Raw genomic sequence first — 21,467 nt, 5'->3', positions numbered from 1 at the left:
CCTTGTGTTCAAGTCTTTTGTTATTAATACCTTATCAAACAATTTAGTTTGCCAGCTTGTTTTTAACTTTAAGACAGTTAGAAAAATGATTTTACCTTGGCATTCAGAAATAATTCTGAAATTGTCCTTGGTTGAATGGTTAATACAATTATTCTGTCGCACAGAATTGTATTCGTTCTCCAACCCTTTTGAGAAGCGTATTGTTTTTACTTGAAAATCCTGCACTATATTTCCCCGGATAATTGCCAGCTTCGACTCATAAAAGAAAAATAAAATTGGAATATGAACCGCCCACGTTAGATCACTCTTCCCTCATGCATGAGGTCTGATTAAAATGAGCCAACTCTTTGTTTGAACTAAGTTGATTTGAATGGATTCTTTGCCCCACTGTTTAAGATAATTCCAGTCCAAACGTTCAACTTCTGGCCTCACTGACCAAACAATAGTAGTATTATCAACAGTTGAGTCTAACACAACACATTCCTCTTTCACTTCCCTGCTAGCAAAGGCGAAGAATAAAATAACCCTGTGCCTGAATCCCCACGGCACCACCTCCCCTGCCACCCAACAACCAAACCCTCTGCTAAAACAAGCCTCTGATTATTGCATCAATTTCTTAGACTCAAATTTAGACAGCTTTACAATGTACTCTCTTACTTGCTTGGCATGGTTATTTATGGGATGGGAGGGCACATATGTGACCCGAATAAAAATATTAACTCTTAAAGATCTGTACACCTTTTTCATGGCCAAATTCAAGCACTTTTGAAGGACTTTAACCTACAATTTTCAAATGTCTTTGGCTATTTAAAGAAGGAAGCTGGCGTGAATCATGTATTTTGCAGGGGCATAAATAACTGCGATTTACATGTGTAATTTATAATCTAGCACGTGCATTTATCAAGACGTGATTTTTAAATCTTGAAGAAATCACCAAAATATTTATTAGGCATGAAAATGGGTCTTGGCTTAGAAAGGTGGGAAGAATAATCATAAGTATTTTTGTATAATGTGCGCCACCGATTTTGAATTAAAATAGGTATATCATTTTGTGTGACCTTTTCCTCAGCTCTAACTCATTGAAAGTTGAATGCGTGATTAAAATAATTTATAGCCAACTATGAACTCAAAATAAAAATAAAATTTACAAATCGTGGGGCCCTGATTAAAGTAATTTATAACCAACTATGAACACAAAATAAAAATACATTTATTTCACATCCTGAAAAGTTTGATTCATCCTCAGGAGATGTTTCCCTCATCATGTTTTTTGCTTTTACTTATATCTTCGAGGACCACTTTATCTAACATTTGTAAAAATAGTGTCATAATGAGATAAAAATCGAATGCACTTTACACACCAATAAATACAGTACTCTGCCCGCGCGAACTTCACTGATTTTAGTTCAAAAACACAACATCATACGCCCAATTCAATCCGGGAACTCTCATAATACGCCGCTCCCCAGTTTAAAACACATAGGTCAACCTTTTTGACTTAAAAAGGTGAATTCCTTGTAATGGTGACACTCTTTCATGCCTGATTTATGGATCGAAACAATACGTGTGTAAATATTTTTTAGACAAATGTCCTCCCGTTACAGGAAAATGCGGCTTACATTTTCAGTGGCAGGACATTCATTCCGTAACAATTTACTGCTGGTAAACGCTACGCTTATTTTTTTGCATGGTCCGTAAAAAATGTCCATAATGGGTATGTGATTCTTGCATTAATACACATTTCATAATCCCCCATAGGTGTGAACCATTTAGGGCAATGACAATTCATAGGAACATGCCATACAACTAATGCCAGCTGCCGTTAATCACAAGGGTGGAAGAAATGCAATGGAAGAGCAACATTTTTAAGCAGACTTATTGATTTACATGGCAACAATTTTAAGGATTAACATGCACTTCACCCAAAATTCAAGCACTTTTCAATCCTTAAATAAAAAAACACAACCTTTAAATTCAAGCAATTTCAAGGATGTCAAGCACTTGTTACAAACCCTGAACTATGCTACTATTAAAAAATCTTCAAAAAAGTGTGATCTAGGGATGATTTAGGTAAATTACTCTATACAGCGCATAAATCCCAAGTTGTAAAGTGTGAAATGCATTAAATTGTAATTCCATGGCATGAAGCAGCGTTTCCCATGGAGGGCTCTTTTATTATTAAATCCGGGGTCTTGGTGTGTCTCTGTTAACTGAGTGAGATTGCCCTTTAAAGTATTGGAAAACCCACCATCTAGTAGAGAATCAATGCCATAGGTAGAAAATATACAGTACACCTCGTATCAAAATTGAGTTTAGGCTGGCAATTACTAGAAACCCTGTCCAAACTCAGCCTTTGCAAGTAACAGTTCGGCGCTATATGCATCATAAACCATATACCATTCAGTCCATTAATTTAATAAAGTGCAAATAATAAATACATTACCTTTATTAAAACTAACTTTGTGCCAGAAGTGTTGTTTGAATCGATTTCCTTTTTTAACTTGGTAGGCATCTGTGGCTCTTTCCAAGTTGGAAAGAATGCCAACAAATGAAAGTGATTTACATAAATGAATGTAATGTTTAAATAGTAAGCAGAAGTGGATTTGTCAGAATTATAACAGAAAAATTAAGGACGGCCCCCATTAATTGATATGAAATACATTCCCATTTACTATCCCAAGTTTCACATAGGAATTACTTTTTACAATTTATGTTTTCTATGTTCTATCTCTTTTATGAATAGTAAATGAATGAAGGTCATATGCTCAGTGATAAGTTTCTTCTAGTTTTACTATTGGAAATCTGAAACAGAGATTTCATAGCATGCCAGTTCATTGACTTGACTATTATCGCGCAATATTAGTCATTTTTTCGCAACTATTCTCCAATATGTTGCTGTCCTTTGATTCCCAATCCCTTTAGGCCATGAGAACAAGTTAGACTTTCTTATCTGAAGGCTTTTCTGCCTGTCCTCCTTTCAAATTTAAATCCCATTGATGTCATCCCTGCCTTTTTTTAAGTGTCCACTGAAATTCACACTTATCACTCGGTTAAATATTTTCTGGACTATAAATTGCTCGATAATATGAATTGCACAATGTCAAATGTGGAAAATTGGGTAGATTTAACAATCAAAGCCGTTATGTCGACAAAGCAGTTATGCGGCATAATTAGCAAAAACCTACTGTTCTACCCTTTGGTACAGAAAATTATAAAGGTCATTTTCAGCATACAAGAATACTTCACTAACTGCATTGAAAACACTGTTTTTTGAAGCACCATTTCATTGAAAAAGATCATTGTTTTCAGTTAAGAAGGAAACAAAGCTGCTTTTTGGCATGTTTAGAGCATAATACGTAGCACAAGACGTAAAAGCGTCTTTTAAATGTCTTTTTTTATCTATGATTCATGCCAGACAATGAATTGCCAGCACAGCCACACTATAAAAAAGTTCATTGTTCTCCAGAAAAAGCTATTTACTGTAAAGTCTAGAAAAGACAGTCCATGTTCTTAGCTCTGTTAATTATATATTAGCAAAGTTATTCTCCTTCACTAATTTGAAAGAAAAACTATATGATTGCGCTAACGTAATAAAATCTGAATAAACAATTGCTGTAAAGTGGAGGAATAGTCAATGCTGAACGGTACTAATTTGGTAGGGATACTGTTGAGGTCATGATATTCAACGCAGATCAGAACGTTTTTATGCAAGTAGTGTGTGTCTCAATCCTTTTCCCGGCTTGAGGTTAGCAAAAGCCTGTAACGCGAAGTAATATATAATTCTTTCCTTCATCTTTTTAAACGTATCTGAAAAAGCTACAGGGAGCCACAAGGGCAGTGCTAAAGACAGGGTTTGTACGCCTTTTTCATGTCCAAATTCACCTTTTAAAGACTTTAAAAGCAAATTTTCTAATTTCTCTAGTTGTTTGAGATCAGAGTGCTCCCTGGAAGAAAAAGGTATTTTACTCGTTACCTACCCAATATAGACAATCTACATAAACAAATCAAAAGAACATTTGTTTTGTTGTACAAAAAGCTGCAGCGAGGCTTTTAACTAGGACAAGAAAGTTTGATCACATTACCCCGATTTTAGCTAACCTGCATTGGCTCCCTGTTAGCTTTGGATGCGATTTTAAGGTTCTGTTGGTATTATACAAAATCATGCATGGACTTGCATGTATATTAGTGATCCCAAGAGCCAAGAAGAGATCCGCAGGTTCGAGGGCATTCTCAATTTCAGGCCCCGGTGCTGTGGAAGGCTCTTCCCCCTGAGATTCAATGTGCAACCTCAGTAGAAATGTTTAAATCTAAACTTAAAACTCACTTTTTATACACTATTTTATAGCATGTCAATAACCTATATTTTATGTTGACAATATCCGTTTAAAAGCGCTATATAAATGCAGACCATTTACCATTTTACCATTTATTTTTTGTTATTGCAACAGCCATTGCAGACTGGCTATCTTGTAAGGGGGTTTACCTCATGTGCAGTCCCTTCTCAAGGTTTCTTCATTTTCCTCATGTTGAGGTTTTCCTTGCCCTCATGTAGGTTTTAGATCAGGGGGTGGTGTCATAATAGTCTGTGGTTTACAATAATCTGTGGTCTGTGCAGCCCTTTAAGACTCTTTGTGATTAAGGGCTATACAAATAAACATGACTTGACTTGTTGACTTGAATCACCAAAATAAAGTTGCTATCATGCTGGATGAACATACTTTGTTCTTATTTGGCATGTTACTATCTACAGTGAACGAGCTTCTGTCTTTGGGCAGTTATAAACTGACACGAATTCCACCATTTTGCTTCAACGATGCTCACGCAGCTTGGCTCGAGGGAGAGCAATGACGCATCACACGGAATTGCCCCCTCATAACTGTGATTTAAATTCCCCCTATGCTCGGAGCTTTCACTCAAAACCTCTGGTCTTCAAGTGATCCAAAGAACCAAGAAGAAATCCCCAGGTTCGAGAGCCTTCTTTAATCGGGCCCAAAATTCAAGCATTTTCAAGTATTTCAAGCACCTGTTTGAACCCTGTAGAGAGCCGCATGCGGCTCAAGAGCCACTGGTTGCTGACCCCATCTTTAGGGACCTTCATTTAGACCAAGATGATTTTCCCTTTGAGAAATGTACAGTATTTTAATTCGCTGCAACTACATACGAGTGAACAAAGTAAAAGGAGTGGGGGTTGCATATAATTACTGTGTCAGATATGATTAGGAGTAAAAAAATCATGCAATAGTTACCACGCAATACACCAAGTTTAGAAAAGAAAACAACTCATTGTCATAACACAAGCGCGGACACCATTTCGTTGTCTTGATAATGTCAAGATATTCAAAACCAAAGTCGTAATGAGTAATGAAAACAGCAGTTAGTCCAGCCGTTCGGCAAAGGGGCTGCTGCTCTGGAATGTGAGGCTCTATTCATTCACACAGCTTCAACATGCATTTACACCATAACAAAGACCTGCCTTGTCCACATTGTTTCTTGACACATTAAAAAATGCCTTCTTGTAAAAGCAAATTGAAACAAAACATACATGGAAACAACATATGAAACTTTACACATATTGGGGATGAAATCTAAGTGTGAGGGTGAGTGGGGGTGGGTATTGGCAGGATTGGAGGTCTTTACAAAATTAGGGTATGTGGCAAAGCCACAGGAGAGTTTAGGGATCATGATCAGCACATAACACACATCAACTTATGAAATGGAGTTGTTGTCTTTAAAATGTTAGTTCTAAACAAAAAGCTAATCTAGGGTCACTATATGACTATTTTATTGTAATACAGTTCTATGGTCCATACAATCTGTTAACTGAAGAAAACTGCAATCTAATTTTGGGGAATGTATTTGTAGTTTATAACTGGATTAGATGGTGGAATATTTTGTCGTTCTCTTTCTCCATAAAGTAGTAGGCAGTGTTGGGAAACACGAGTTCTAGGAGCACAATTATTTTTTTCTGTAACAAGTACTATAACGCGTTATTGATAAAAAAAAAATGGTAACTCAATTGTTACAACATGGTGCGTTACTCCTGTACTTGTTAAAAACAGTTCACAAAATTCAACAGCAACTAATAGGGAACTGTTCCCACCTCAAGATTAGTTATCCCTTAGTCGACCAGCATCACACCGTTTATTCACGTTTTTCAAATTGACTGGCATGTTCCTATGACCCTGCAAAGTACAACTAAACTCCAGTTGCGGTGGCACCGTCTGAAGCACAGAGTACAAGAATTTCTCTCTACTGATATTCATTCGCCCTTCCATATATACTCCAGTGGTGGGCAGCCAGAGCCTGCAAGGCCTTCTCTGCTAGCCTCAAAAAAATCTGAATAATGTGATGTTAATTATGTTTTGTCAATTAATGCTTATTAAGCAACTCTAAATTGACCGCCAGCTTCCTTTCATTGCTTCTTCCTGGTTGTGCTGCTTCCAGGTGTTTGCTTTTATAATTGTGCATTTAACCAATCACATTTCAACAATTAGGTGTAGCTAGGCTCAAAAATCTATCCGGAGGTTTTGCCATCAGGAAAGATGTTGGTTTAGCCAATTTATCCGAATTTTGGGCCGGTCAAGCCCAAAATGTCAATCATTTTGTTTGATTTGGGCTTCTTTTACTGATTTGTTTTAATAATTATTATTATTATCCACCCGTCATTGTTCTTCTTCGTCTCTGTTTATAGAGTCTTGTTTAACTAGGACAGGTTTTACATGTCGCATGTCCGTTGGCGGCGACGGTGCCGGTACCGCTACCACGAGCGCGGCTGGGACCGGCCCAAATGACCACTTCTCTACCAGAGTCCTCACAAATAAAATTTATCATAGAACTGATTTATTCACGAACGACACATCACTAAACCAGAATGGAGCTGAAGGCCTAGGTGCAAACTGCATGGCCCGCCACTGGGTAATTTGTAATTAGATAGTTACTTTCAGAGTAACGTGCTACTTTTGGGTGTCAGTAATCTGGAGGAATAACACGGTTACTTTTTAAATTAAGTAACTAGTAACTGTCATCAATTACTTTTTTCAGTAACACGCCAATCACTGGATATAGGTCGACTAAACATGAGCACTGTCATAACTGTCATTGACTCGGTCACCTTGGCTACGATAAATCATAAATAAGCACCGTGTCGTGTGATCGCACAGTGAGAGCAGCTGGCTGTCGATGGACGGGGGAGGGGGTCCACTAAATACTGTGTTGGATCTACACGCCTCTTTCTTTCCTCTATTTCAAGTGAAATGAATAAATAGACCATTTCTTCTTCTAAGTTGCAGAATGAGAGGGGGGAAATTGGCTAATCTAAAAGCCTAGATGTGACAGGCAGGAGTTCTGGTTTCGTGAGTGTGCGCTAGGGTCGGGCGACACTGGGATTTTTGGTATCGATCAGATCCAAGTAAATGCTGAGTAGTAAAGATCCGACACCGATGCTTTTTGATTGTAAATCTCAGGATCCTTGAACAATTGAACCCCTCCCTCTTTGAGTTAGTTTGAAATAACCATAAAATCAGGCTAAAACTGTGTTCTATTCAAATAAGTAAAATGCAAACTTTGACAGCCAAATTTCAACAGCCAAACTCTGAGTCAAATCAAAGAAGCAGCAATGTAACAAAAATACAAATTGAGTCATTCCCTAACATTTATGTTCTATGAAATACGTTATATTCTGTTTTAATCTCATGCGCCTTATAGTTTGAAGCGCCTTTTATGTGGAAATGAAAATATTTCACATGGGAGTACTTTTGAAGGTGCGTCTTATAATCAAGTGTGCCTAATAGTCTGGAAAAAACAGGAACTTTCATTGCACAATATTTTGAAAATAAAATCAGAAGTGCAAATCAAGTGTAACCACAACTGGACCGAATTGGAAAGTTATAATCTATGTATAATCTTACCACACACTAAAGACATTAATATAATGATAGTTGAACAGGGAAGACAGTATCGATTTTAAGACAATAGATCAAATACTCGCTCAGTATGGGTAATATCGATATTTGGATCGATTCACCAAACCTTAGTGTGTGCTCACGCGTGCGTGTGTCATAAAGACAAAAAGAAAAACAGGAACATCAACATCAGACACGCCTAGATTATTATTATCGCTCTTGTTAAAACAACATTCACTTTGATACACATACATGCAAGTTCACGAACGAAACGGCTCTTGGGAGTGTGGGCCGGCTACTCACCCATCAAGAACCGGTTACTTTTAAGACCCTTTTTTTCACCCTGATTAGTCAATATGCATTTTCCCATTGATTCTGTGTTATTGACTTTAAGCATCTAAAAATATAGAAGGTTAAAATAAATTAGTATTTTATCTTGTTTTGTGTGTAAATGTGTTTTTCAGCGATTTTGAGTTGTTCGACTTGAAAGTTGATAAGTATAAAAAGGATCAAAGTTTTAATGAGTCTAAGTTCACCGTAGAGTAAAAAAATTAAATGCTATTATAATATATACTATATTTTCTAATGAATTATCAAGTAATTAAATGCATAATATTACAGAAAAATTGGTAATAAATCAGTTAACTAAAGCAACAACAAAAATATATGAAGAGCGGTTTGGAAGCCAAAAGACCCGGCTCATTTTGAAAAACTGAGCTGTCTCTTTTCAATGAACTGAGCCGAAAGAGCCAGAATTTCCATTACTAATGAACGCAACAAGTCTTATAAGCAGCAGTTGTGGAGTGGAGTCCTTCAAGGGTATGTGTTGGGACTTTTAATCTTGTAAAACATTACACATGTAATGTATCATATAAACTGAAATATTATTATATCATGAATATATACTTTATATCATTTTAGAGAATATTAGATTTTTTTTTATTAATTCATTTTGTGCATAATAAATTAGTGTTGGGAATATACTGATTAGAGGGATCTTTTTTTACCCTTTCTCTTTTTTTCAGAAGGAAAAACAGTATTTTTTTATTTCTTTTTTTCCATTTTCTTTTCTTGTTACTTGTTCTTTTTTCTCTTTTTTCTTCTATTTGTCTTCTTTTGTTTCTTGATCTCTCAACTTTTTCCCTCTTTTTCTTGCTTTTTTCTTTCTCATTTACCGTTTTTTCCTTTTGTTTTCTGTTTTCCTAGATTTTGTGCATAATGTTACAAAATTATTGGGTGCATATTGATTAAAGTGACTAAAGCTAAAGAGCCGTTTGGGAGCCGAAAGAGCCGGCTCTTTTGAGAGAGCCGTGTCTAAAGAGCCAGTTCTCTAACAAACCGGAATTCCCATCATTAATACGTGCACGAGTTGTCGTTACTTCTCCTTTATAAACTCTGGCTTAAACAACTTTAGTGACATTTCTTGGGTGGACATCTTGTAAATGTTATTGTTATATGTGCGCCATTCAGTTAGGATCTTGAATTAAAATATAATACAGTACATCTTTACCCTATACTCATTTTGTGTATGATTACACACCTATTGTTTGCCCTTGGTCAGTTGAAGTTTCCTAATCCTCAAAATGAGCCTTTATTTCTTAGCGCACTTTTGCGCCACACCATTATGGAAAAACAGCTTGATAAAAGAAAGCCCTCGTTCAACGTCAAACAACTCTAAAAGCAATTGCGCAGCAAACACGCCATCTCAAATAAATAAATATATGTAATCACTTCCTTACCAGTTAAAACACTGTCGAAGCCTCAACACACACAAAAAAAGAGCGGTTGCAGCGCTCCCACGAACATATGTCAAGAGTCCGGATCCCGTCAAAGGTAAACATGGATTAGAGAAATAGGAGTAGTTAGAAGGACAAAAAAAAAAGATTCTTATCTGTTGAGGATTTGTGTCTCGTTATGTTGTGGAAGAGTGCAGGTTCCTCTCGCACTCCACTCTTGTGTATGTGAGTGTGTCTGTCTCTGGTCTCTGTCGTTTCGCCGGTGCTGCCTTCCATGACATCAAGGACTGTTTTTATATACTTTAAAATCAACTGGGCAGAAGCATAGAGGATGAGACATATAAATTAACTCCAAATTTTAATTAGCCTGTTTATTAGACAATGTTTTATAATATGTCATTCACTGTCATGCCTTAAGTTAAATAACGGAAGGGTTCAATGAGTGTCGACTTCTACCGGTTTATTTCTAAAACTGCATTGCTGTTTTGTTGTGTTTCTTTGCTTATTTGCACGTTGTTTGTATTTGTTTTTGAGAACAACGTTAAAGTTTTTTTGAGTTGCCTTGTGAAGAAGCGTTATAACCGTGTATAATGTGTTGTCAAACTGATCACTAGAAAAATGCTTATTCTCATGAACGTCTCACTAACTAAACGAAGCCCCCTGAACAAGAGGAATAAATGAGAAAAAACTTGAGTTTATCTTCGAAGTAAATACCTGAAGTCGAAGACAATGACTCGCTATTCAATGTTGGATTCATTTTGTTTTAATTGTGTTTTCTAGGAATTAACAACCTGCCTTGTGGCTGAGTGGTCCACGAGGAGGTTCCTTCAACAGACACAATACACTTCATTTATCACGTAGTTGTTATGTTGATTTCAACCAAGGGCGTAGTTTTTTGAGTGAATGGAGGGCACTCGTCTCCACCGATATTGAGCATTCATTGGTGGTCTCCAACTTGGTGCCCCAGGAGGATAGCATGGGTGTCTGTTCTGAAACTAGCTAATAAGTGCTGTGTAATTGTGACTTTCGAGTAAAATGAGTTTTTACATGATAAGTATTTATTTAGCAGTATGTATTATAATATTAATGCTGTGGTATTTTTGTAGTACAGTCCTTTGAGACTTTTGGGAATTAATAAATGTGACTTGACTTGTGGGCAGCACGGCGGCGCAGTGGTTAGCGCTTGTGGGGCACAGTTCATGTCATGGGAACCTGTTGTGGGTTCAAATCCAGCTCCAGACTTCCTGTGCGGAGTTTGTATGTTCTCCCCGTGCTTGCGTGGGTTTCCTCCGGGCACTCCGGTTTCCTCCCACATTCCAAAAACATGCATTTCAGGTGAATTGACCGGTCCAAATTGTCCCTAGGTGTGAATGAGCGAATGAGTTGTCTGTCCCTGTGTGCCCTGCGATTGGCTGGCAACCAGTTCAGGGTGTCCCCTGCCCACTGCCCGGAGATGGCTGGGATGGGCTCCAGCCCCCCCGCAACCCTGATGAGGATAAGCGGTACGGCTGATGAGATGAGATGAGATGAGACTTGACTTGTAGTAGTTCTGCAGTAGTATTTTTGTAGTGGTTCCATAGTCATATTTTTTAGTATTTTTGTAATATTTCGATGATTTAATTTTTGTATGATTACTGTAGTGATATTTTTGTAGTATTTATGTTGAAGTTTTTTATAAGTATTTTGATAAAAGTATTTATTTAGCATTTATTATGTATATTTGTAATATCATTCCTGTTGTATTTTCAAACACACCATGGGCGAGGCAGCCAGGCAGCGTAGTTGCTCGCTAGTGAAGCGTTCAGGAACATTTATTACATTTGATTGAATATCTTTTCGTATTTTGCAGTTAATCGTTCAAAATCCATTATTCAATCACTGTTTTGTTATGTTGTGAGAATAATTAATTCAGCCTTGTAAATCGGAATACTTTCAAAACGTGTGGCATCCCTATTTAAAACAAGTATAGCGCTCCCCTACTTACGAACAAGATTCCAGACGATCGTTCATAAGTTGAATTTGATCGTAAGTGTCTTCAGTGCTATATTTTGTATGATTAAGGTTTAGATAAGTAACCTGTATTGTTTTGTACTAAAGAATAAACATTTGATAAAATAATATGCTCTATAAAGATAAATAAAGTTGAGTTTAACTTACTTTTAGGAGATGCGCTTCAAGAGGTCCTCCTCCGAGGTAAAAATTGGCAGAAAAAAAGGCGTACCGACCATTTTCTCAACCGCATCAAGCTTTCTTATTCCACTTTTGTTTCAAAAGAAACGGCTCGACTCTTCTTTACACTTTACACCAACCATATTGAATGGATGCACGAGATATTAAACAATAAAAACGTCAAAGTTCTTAGCGCGCTTGCGATACAGTACTAGTTGTTATGATGACACACGAACCAGGAAGTAGAAGCCGTTTTTTCTTCTTCAGGGTGGATGCTGGGTGACCTGTCACAGCGCCACGCAGCGGGAAGAAGCACTACAGTACTGTCCTCTACTCGGAAAAAGGTGCACACAATATCAAATGTGACTTACAGCATTGTCCGGATATTTTGCCTCATCCAGAAAAAAATGTTCGTATCTACCGTTTTACGTAAGTCGAATCGTCGTATGTAGGGGAATTTGTAAATAGAAATATTGGAAATTTCAAAAGTAAACAATTGGTGATGATGCACTTCAAGAGGTCCTCCTCTGTTTTCTCAACCGCATTAAGCTTTCTTGATCCAATTTTCAAAAGAAACGGCTCGCCACTTCTTTACACTTTACGCGACAGGTGTCAAACAGGCAGCCCCTGGGCTAGATCAGGCCCGCTAAGGGATTGAATAAGGCCCGCGAGACAACACTCAGAGAAGCGCAAGAGAAAAACAAGCTGCAGGTTGAAATATTTCAACTTGATGTTGCCAAAGAAAGGTGCCTCGAACAAATACACTGTACTTGTATTTAATTCTCTCTCTCTCTCTCTCTCTCTCTCTCTCTCTCTCTCGCTCTCTATCTTTTCCACATCTTTTAACCCACTCTCTGTCTCTCTTTTTCTCTTCCTTTGTAGCTTTTTGTATCTTTCTCTCTCTGTGTCTTTTTAACTTCTTTTGCTCTAACTTCCTTTTTTCCTTTTCTCTTTCTCTCTTCCTACCCTTTGCGCTTTCTTTTCTCTTTTCTCTCCTTCTGTCTTTCTATTTCTCTTTGGATTTCTTTCTTCCTCTCCCTTACTTTTCCCCCTCTCTCACAACTTTTTATCTTTTGTTTCTCACACTCTCTCCCCCTTTCTCTTTTTCTTTCTTTGTCCAGCCCTCTTTCCTTTTTCCTCCCTCTTTCACTTATGTCTTTATCTCTTTTTCTTTAATCTACTAGTCCGGCCCCCGACAGAATGTTCGTTCTAGTGTGTGGCCCCCGAGTTAAAATGAGTTTGACACCCTTGGTGTAGGCGTAGAATGTGAGGTGCGCATGATTAATGTCAGTAGGCGACGAATGTCATGAGAGTTGATGCGAGAGTGTAGGAGAGCGAGTTTAGTTTTGGAGAGTTCAGTGTGTTTACAATAAACGGATGCTGACGGGTGACGCTCTCCAAAGAGACCGTGAGTGTAGCAGTGGAAAGAAGTACTACAGTAATGTCCTGTACTCGGAAAAAGGTGCACACAAAACAAAATCTAACTTACAGCCATGTCCGGATATTTTTCAACATCCCGAAAAAATGATAGTATCTCCCGATTTGCTTAAGTCGAATGGTCGTAAGTAGGGGAGCGTCTGTATTATTTGTTAATGCAATATCCATTGCAGCCTGGTCATCCTGAAAGGGGGATTACCTCATGTGCCGTCCCTTCTCAAGCTTTCTTCATTTTCCTCTTGTGGAGGTTTTTGAGTTTTTCCTTGCCCTCATGTAGGTTTTAGATCAGGGGATGGTGTAACAATAGTCTGTGGTTTGCAATAATCTGTGGTCTATATGCAGCCCTTTAAGACTCCTTGTGATTAAGGGCGTCATAAATAAACATGACTTGACTTGACCTAATACAATTTAATATTTTGGGGATTTACAAAAAACACTGTAGGAAAGACTGAATCCACCATCTCTAAACATATTTTCGTGAAAAGAGAAATACTTCAAATGAAGTTAACCTAAGGCGGCACAGCGGCTGAGGGGTTTGCGCATCCGTGGCAGTTTTCAGGACATGGGATCAAATCCAGCTACCTGCCTTCCTGTGCGGAGTTAGCATGTACTCCCCGTGCTAGCGTGCTTTTCCTCCAGGCACTCCATTTTTCTCCCACATTTGTAACAATGACAATAAAGGTATATTCTATTCTATTCTATTCACATTCCCAGAAACATGCATTTCAGGTAATTGGCCGGTACAAATTGTCCCTAGGTGTGAATGAGCGAGTGTGTTGTCTGTCTCTATGTGCCCTGCGACTGGCTGGCAACCAGTTCAGGGTGTCCCCTGCCCACTACCCAAAGATAGCTATGATAGGCTCCATCAACCCCAGGTGCAGATGATGGAAGTTAACCTGAGAAGCTTTGAGTTGATTTTAGGCAAATGCTAAATTTCAATGATAAGGCCAAGATCTATAAGCTTTTTTGGGAGTTTAAACTTCGCGCTCTTTCTCAATTTCTCTCTTGCATTTTACTCTCTTTCTCTCTTGTCTTTGTCTTTTTCTTCTCTCTCTCTGTCTCTCACCCCTCTTTCTCTCCATCTCTCTCTCTCTTTATCTTTCACTCTTCCTCTCCCTCTTTTTCTTTCTCTAAATATATTATTTCTGTCTATATATAAATCTTTCTATTAATCATCTGTTTCTTTCTCCTTTCTCTCTAGTTTTTTGCTCTCTCTCACTCTCTTGCTTGCTTTATCCCATCCTCTTTCTCTCTCTGTCTCATTCTCTTCTCCCGCTTTTCTCTTTCTTTCTATCTGGCTCTAAATCTCTCTTTCTCTTCATTTCTCTTTCTCTCTTAATCTATTTTCTCTATCTTCTTTTTTCTTTCCCTCTTGCCTCCTTTTCCCTGCTTTTCCTTTTTCTCTTACCTTCCCTCTGTTTCTCACCCTTTCTCTCTCTCTCTCTCTCTGCTCCTTTCTCTTTTTCTGTTGTCTTTCTCTCGCTAACCTCTCCTCGCAGTACAAGTCACTATTTAGGTACTGCACTCACAACTCCGGCTAGAAGTGAGCAGTGTTCATAGAATCAGCCTCTCTCTTTCGCTACTTTCAAGTCTGGATGAATATCAGGAGCAACCTCCGCCAAGGTGTCCCCGCTCTCCTTCCTTTGGAATCAATCAGTGAAGAAGGTCTGCCATCGTTAGCACTTGCCCTTTTCTCTGCTATTTGCTCAAGGCATTTTAGAAAACATGCCGCAGAGAACCTACACCTTTACAACAGTCACTATTATTTGCACCAGTAGCAAATACTGGGAGATTTCTTTCTGCATTTCTACCTGGTAGTGGAGCCAGATGCTTGCACATGCATTTTAGGCTAATGCACACCTCAGAGGAAATCTTTGAAAAGTTACATGCACTTCTAAGCAAAATTTGTACTGCATTAAAGTATCTGGTGCATGGTTTGCCATACATTAACTTTTGACAGGTTTTCTTTAGTTACAAACTATATTTTGGCATGTTTAAAGGGAAATTGTATGTCATTTATCGCCTCCTAGTGGTAAACAAAAACTTGATTAAACTGCATTTTTTATGAAATCTTGTAAGTAGAGGCCTTTTTTCCATTGTCTTGCTTTATTCTTCTCTCTTTTCCGCCCTTTTTATTTTCCCTTTTTCTTCTTTTTCTTTCTTACCTCTTTTTCATTTTATTTTTCCTTTTCTAATACCTTTTTTCTAGTTTTTCTTTTAGTCTTTAATTTTTTTCTTTACTTTTTCTCTTTTTTTCTTTTACTATTCCTCCTGTTTTTTTTTCAATTATTTCTTTATTTTTCTCCTTTTTCCTGTTTTCTTTTCTTTTTTTCTTGCCTGTTCTCTTTTTCTTTTCATGTTTTCTTAATTTTACTTATTATTTTCTTTCTTTTCCCCTTTATGCTTTCTTTGTATTCCTTTTTTTCTTTCTTTGCAAAAGTCCTGGCAAAAATTAAAGGAAAAATGGCGCTTTTTGGTCACTTTGAGTCTCTGTAGTTTGTATTCTTCCTTGAACTTGTTGCACTCGTTTTCAGTAGCACTACACATTACAGCCACATACAGTGGTCAAATATTACACACGGTCCTTTTGAAAATTTCCAGTGGCTGCATTTCTATTAAATTCTTTTGTTTTGAAGAGAAGTGATATCTGCAAAATGTCAATAAAGAACCGTTATGACTAGTAGCCTTTCCCATGGAAGAGCGACTTGTTTTTTGTCTCAAGAGAAATCCTGACAATCAAGTTGAAAGTATAAAAGAAGAAAGAGAATAAAGAAGACAGCGAAAACAAACACCATCAATAACAGTCCTCCTGATGGAACTTATTGTTGACAAAACCATTATTTTTTTTCACATACTGAGCCTTCGCTCAGATAATTCTGGTCTACTAGTGATTCCAAGAGCCAAGAAGAAATGGAAATCCTTCTCCCTTTGAACCCCAGTTCTGTAGAATGCTCTGCCTTCCGAGATATAATTTGCGACCTCAGTGAAAGTATTTAAATCTAGACTTAAGACCCATATATTTTAAAGCCTATGAGTGATGTTGACTTCGCAGTCTTGTCTTCTTGTCCTAGAGGGAGAAGGATGAGCCAGGTTGTTGCACAGTGCACACATTTTGAGCCACCATACTAGCACTTGGACTTAATGCATGCCATCATCTAGAAACTGCTGCATCAGTCAAGATTTTGGTCAAGGAGGCTGTCAACCGGACTATCTGTTATTACCTATATTTCATATTGACGTTGACAGTCTATCGTCTGTTGATGCCCTTGCAACGTCCATTGCAGCCTGGTTATCATGGGAGGGGGATTACCTCAAGTTCGACCCCTTCAAGGTTTCTTAATTTTTCTCCTGCCGAGTGTTTTTTTGCCCTCATGTAAGTTTCAGATCTGGTATGTTGTAATGGTGGTCTGTGCAGCCCCTTAAGACTTTCTTTGATTAAGGACTATACAATTAAATATGATCTGACTTGACAAGCCCTATTTGCATAATTTCAATGAAGAACCCATCCATCCGTTATTTGCACAGCTTATCCTGAGTTAGGTCGCGGGGGTGCTGGAGCCCATCCCAGCTATCCTCGGGCAATGGGCAGGGGACACCCTGAACTGGTTGCCAGCCAGTCGCAGGGCACACAGAGACAGACAATTCACTCGATTATTCACACCTAGGGACAATTTGAACCTGCCAATTAATCTGACATGTATGTTTTTGGAATGTGGGAGGAAATCGGAGTGCCCGGAAGAAACCCACGCCAGCACGGTGAGAACATGCAAACTCTGCAAAGGAGGATTTGATCTCATGACCTCAGAACTGTGCCACGGACGCGCTGACCACTCAGCCGCCGTGTCGCCCTCAATGAGGAACCATTTTAATTTATTTTTATTTTAATTTATAGATGTTTCCATTGAAGAGTGAACTCGTAATAACCAAGGTTTATTGGGTGCAATAGCAGAGTTGAAAACGCAATAAAAAAAAGTAGGAAAAAACACTGAAGATGAAGGCGATCACAAATAACAGCAGTAACAGACCACAGAATTTAGTTTGGACTCTTCCCAACTTCTCCACTGCATCAGGAAGGGCGAGTTTGTTTTTAACTTTGTATTTCAATGTGATTGTTTTACAATTTCGAATCGAATCCTGATACTTTTTTGTATCAAATGGTTGTCGGTATACAAGCTATATTGAAGCCCCAAGCACTCTCCATTGTTTTTACTGTCCACGTGAGCACTGCGGAGTGTAGGCTCCCAAGTACAATGTCAATAGGAGCGGAGGAGGGGCAGATGGGGAGTGACTGGGGCTGTAAAGACGAAATTACTTTTGGGGAAAAGCTCTGCTGGATTGAATACAGTTGAGTAGCAGTAGGCCATCATTGGAAACGAGGCTAAAGGTACTGTTTGATTGTTCCAATGTCAAGTCCGTAGTCCGTATGTAAGTCAGCACTGCATACCTGTCAACCTCCAGGGCTCTGTGCCCTTACAAACTGTCGTATTTTCCCTTACAAAATACAAAATAATCTTACACCGTATATTTGTTTATTTATGTACTTTAACATGTTATATTGTACATGTGTTTCGTTATATCATATATATTGTTAATTAACATTTTGTTGTGAGATACTGAGTTGCTCGACATGAATGAGGTTTATTATAAAACAAGTTCAAAAATTAAGTAGCTTGGACGTTCACTGTAGAAGGAAAAAATACATGCAAATATAATTAAGTAGAATTTTCTTATTCAAATTATGAATTCATTTTCTGCATTGAGTTATTGTTGGTAATATACTGATTAAAGGAATAACCACAAACCTTTTTTCATTTTCTCCTTTTATACTTTTTTTTTCTTAACTTCTTTATACAACAGTAACGATTTGTAATATAACGCATCAAAGCAAGTGAGCCGTTTGACAGCCGTCTCTTTTTAATGAGTTGAACCGAAAAAGCCGGTTCTCTACAAAGAGACGGACTTCCTTTCACTCCACAACTACCACATGAAATCCGATGTTTTTAAAGACCACATGTATTTCAAATTTACTCAATCAACCCGCCTGTTGTTTTCGGATCAGAATGACTTACGGCGTTTTAATTCAGGTTCAGCAATTGCGACTTGATGATGGTATCCAAAGAAAATTCAAAACTATGTTGTAATGTAGGCCTACTGCTCTGCTTTCGCTTTGTTTACGTGTGATCGTAATAATGCATGATGGGAAATCCCCAGGCGGCAGACGCATGCGCACAGTAGCATCAAACCGCTCGCTTCGTTTGCAACGAAAAAAACGATACCGGGATAGAGGCTACCGTGGCGAACTCGTTTGACTTGATTGATTTGCCGTTTCATGAAATTCGGTGTATACCGGATGGTACCCTTAATTGACAAATTTGCGTTTTTCCGTACAGATTTTTTTGTACGTCGTACACGTCTTAAAATGCATAATAAACGTACTTTGTACGGCAAAAACATACAGGTTGACAGGTATGGCACTGTGCAGCCGCTGCTGTGATTTTTTTCCAAAAAAGGAGAGGATTTCTTGTTTCATATTTTTATATAATTTCTATACAATCATTAATTTTTAACTGCTGAAGTTCTCCTCCCAATCAGTATTTCTTAACTGCTAGGTCTAGACCCAAAAGTGGGTCGCAAACCCGTTTTCAGTGGGTCGCAAACCCGTTTTCAGTGGGTCACGGGCCTTTGCCTTTGGAAAATTATGCTGAGAAAAAAAAAAACGAGGGTCGATTACACTCTTTTAAAGTAGATGACAATAATGCACTGCTCGATCTATCTTACCTGTTCAGTTAATCTGCGCTTTTAAAAGGGACCACATCTCATTTGATTTTGTTGGCTTTACTTTCTTCTTGGCATCCTTTGTTTGCTACTTCCTAGGCCGTCCCAGGAGTGCATCTCTGCTGCACTGTTATGTTGCCTCCCCCACAATGCTCGGCATTGTCTTTGGTCCAGCCGAGGCTTCTCAGTGTGGTTTGTTTCTGGGGTTCCTCGTGACTACGCTGACATTATTCAATCTGCGCTTAAGGCACTGCCTCTGGCGGTCCGTTGGAACATTATGTGTGGCGCTCATATGGGACGCATAAACCATAGTTACATTTGTAATTTTCGTTTTACTTAGACTGCAATTGCATCTTCATTTGCAAACAAATTGTCTTAATTCTGTCACGGATCAGACAGACGAGGACCACAATTGTGTCACGTTAAGAAAGTTTATTTAGGGATGGGGGAAATGGGACAGAGGGTCTTGGAGTGAAGATAAATTTGGGACTATCTTTAAGGAAGATGGCTTGAAAAATGGAACGAAGAGGAAACAAGCAACAAGGTTGGTGAGCGCAGACAAACAGGTTCTAGGTGTAGGGTTTAATTTAAGACAATCTGACAAAGGTAGGGTGTACGGCAGGGCTTTAAATAAAGAGCTTGATTGGCAAGGGATTCAGAACAGCTTGTGGTAAACGAGAACAGATAAGTGGAACAGATCCGGGTGCAGTGACAGAGCAGGTAGGTGATTGGTGCTGGTTACCGGTAGAGAGAGAGTTCATGACAAATTCACACAGAGGTAGCACTACCATTAACTTTCAGGGGACCTCAGTTTAAGACCCCCGCTCGAAATAATTCTGCCGAGCTCATCCTTTTGTAGTAGTAGTAGTGTTTAGTTACGAGATATGCGGCTGTGACAAACATTTTGCGGTGACTGACACCTTTATCCCCCTTGAGTTCAATTAGCTTGTAGTGCATTAGAAATTGCAGGCTAATTGTCAGCTGGCAAAGGGAGTGCAAGACAAGCCCTCGAGTTGATACCTCAGGGAACCGATAAGATGATGAAAACTGGGGGGAGTGTACTTTACAGTATGAAATTCTACATGTAGTGCTCTGTGTAGTGCATGAGGCAACCCGTATCTTAGTATCTTGCATGCAATATTTATGGGATATCACATTACCATCAAATATGAGAAATCCTAACACCTCCCTTTGGTTACTGTGTCTAATTCTAGTTGATGAAACCAAAATGAATTTGATAAAGAAATGTATTTTCAGATACATCAGACAAACAACAGCTATATGGTTTTCTTACACCCTCAAAATGTTTTCAAAAATAGTTCTTCTTTTACTGTCTCATGCAGATTGTTTCTCTTTACTCTCTTAAGTTGATTTTGTTTTTTCTCAGAGATTTTGGATTGGGTCCATTTCCTTGCACTCTCACACCTCATCTTTCAGAAATGCTTACATGGCTTTTATTTTTAGCCGCTTCCCATCTCTAGTCTTTGTCCACCTTCCCGTCTTATCACATTCCATAGGGTAGGGAGGGGAAGAAAGGCTGTATCCACCCACGTGAGCATTCATCGTTCTATTCACGCGATTTTAAAATAACTGCACACAAAAAATCACAAGCTAAAAAAAAAGAAAAAGTTCAGGCAACCCTAAATCTTAAAAAAGTCAAACGCATTCATGAGACAAAAGTATTGTTCTTTGTAAATATAATTACAGAGTGCTCATCGATTGTTCTCAGCTCAGGGATGCTGCTGGAAATGTGAATTTCCCTTCGGGGATGAACAAAGTATCTATCTATCTATCTATCTATCTATCTAAAAAGAAACTCAGCAGGAGCAGCAGGGAGGACAAAAGTAAGTTGTTTAATTTGGGTAGTATTCTATGGCAGGGGTGTCAAACAGGCAGGCAGCGGGCTGGATCAGGCCTGCAAAGGGATTGAATCCGGCCCGCGAGACAACGCTGAGGGAAGCGCAAGAGAAAAACGAGCTGCAGGTTGAAATACGTCCACTTGATGTTGCCAAAGCCAAGGGCATCTCACAAACGCTGTACTTGCATTTCTTTCCCTCTCTCTGTCTCTCTCTCTCCCTTTTTCTTTCACCTCCTTCACTATTTCTCATTTTATCTCTTTTGTTTTTCACATTGCCTCTCTCACTCTTCTCTTTCTATCGATCTCTTCCTCCCTCTCTCTCTTTCTTTGTCCCATCCTCTCTCTTTTTCTTTCCCTCTCTTTCTCTTATTTTTTTCTCTTTTTATTTCTCTCTAATGTACTAGTCCGGCCCCCAAGAGAATGTTTGTTCTATTGTGTAGCCCCCTATTTAAAAGTGTGACTCCCCGTTCTAAGGCGTGCATAATGTGTGAAGCAGGGAGCTGACAAACTCATGGAGGTGTAAAAGGAAAGGTGAATGTTTGAAATGTTCCAGGTTGTGCCCTCTTGTTAATATAGTTACGTGGCGTAATC

The 21,467-nt window shown here is 38.6% G+C and overlaps 1 protein-coding gene across 3 annotated transcripts in view; it reads right to left on the bottom strand.

Annotated features, from left to right (window-relative positions):
• Positions 1–9,886, bottom strand: part of LOC148371899 (zinc finger protein 516-like) — a 69,117-nt gene extending 59,231 nt beyond the window's left edge. For all 3 annotated transcript variants that reach the window (XM_088326516.1, XM_088326518.1, XM_088326519.1), the window contains exon 1: positions 9,641–9,886. The gene's annotated coding sequence lies outside the window, so the exon portion shown is untranslated. The remainder of the gene's footprint in view (positions 1–9,640) is intronic.
• Positions 9,887–21,467: the final 11,581 nt, after the last annotated feature.

This window comes from Urocampus carinirostris, chromosome 2 (assembly GCF_059441175.1).
Source record: "Urocampus carinirostris isolate Australia breed hairy pipefish chromosome 2, RoL_Ucar_1.0, whole genome shotgun sequence".
In the NCBI taxonomy this organism is placed as follows: Eukaryota; Metazoa; Chordata; class Actinopteri; order Syngnathiformes; family Syngnathidae; genus Urocampus; species Urocampus carinirostris.
The sequence above is the reverse complement of the archived record's forward strand: the minus strand, read 5'-3'. Positions and strand labels throughout refer to the sequence as shown.